Here is a 1100-nt window from a genome sequence, read left to right as displayed (position 1 = left end):
AGGACGGTGAACACCGAGGCCAGCGGCGCGGACGCAAGAGGCAATTAGCGGAGGGGCGTCGCCACGTTAATCAAGCAAGAAATAACTGACGATGAAGGGAAGGAGCGGAGGGGTGGGCCGTCTTGGGCTGGTTCGGAACGGCTCCCCAAGGTACCTATTATCTCAAACAAATGAGCTTGGTGGAGTTCGTCTCCGGCCAGTATGTATATTCAATAGTTCACGTCGCACAAAAAGCGCTTCCGTCGTTAAACACATCATTAGGCCGCAGCCGCACGACGCGACTGCAAACACATCGCCAGCGACGAACAAGCGGGAGGAAGGGAGAAGCTGCTGGTGGGGTTTTGACAGCAGGGGGCACCAGCAATATGCAAGGAGCGATGCACGCAATTAAACCGGTGGCGGCCTAGCTGTGCCAAACTGTTTTCAAGCAAATATGTAAAACGTCTGCAATTGTCTCTTTATGGGCGCGCTATTATCGGATGATTTCCTTATCACCACGATCCCCCAAAAACAGAGCCCGGTCCTGCATCTTTGTCTTCCAAAGCAAGGGGAGAGAATTTAAAAAAAAGAATGTGTTTTAGCTCGGACGCGCTGTTTATGATCCATGCAAACTGGTTTTAAAGGACTCCTAACCGATTAAAAGAAAGAGACCTTAGAGATAAGAGGGCACTACGTAAGCATGGGTGTTATCTTTCTAATAACAATGGGATCGTTTTTCTACATTAAAAAAAAAAGAGGCAGATTTTTTTCTTGTGTTTTTTGTATTTTTTGTATTTTTTTTTTTTTTTACTGTTTTTTGTTTATTTGCTGTTGCCGCAGATTTGCCACCGAGGGCAAAACAACACGGCAACATAGAAGTCAATAGGAGCACAGTCCATATCTGTTACCTCAAGTGCCAATTACACTCATTAAATGGATGAAATGTGATTAACTGCCGGGGAAGCGCTCGCAAATCCTACAAAACATTTGCAGCATAACAATGGTAATCATCCTCAAAGCTAGTGTTAATGCTGGTTCCATGAGATGACATAAGAGAGGATGAAACCGGTATATAGTAGTAAGGTTCTCAATTCAATGAATAGCTAATTACTAGTTTTATG

This window comes from Zeus faber, assembly GCF_960531495.2.
Source record: "Zeus faber genome assembly, chromosome: 4".
NCBI lineage: Eukaryota > Metazoa > Chordata > Actinopteri > Zeiformes > Zeidae > Zeus > Zeus faber.
This window is presented reverse-complemented; position numbering follows the sequence as displayed.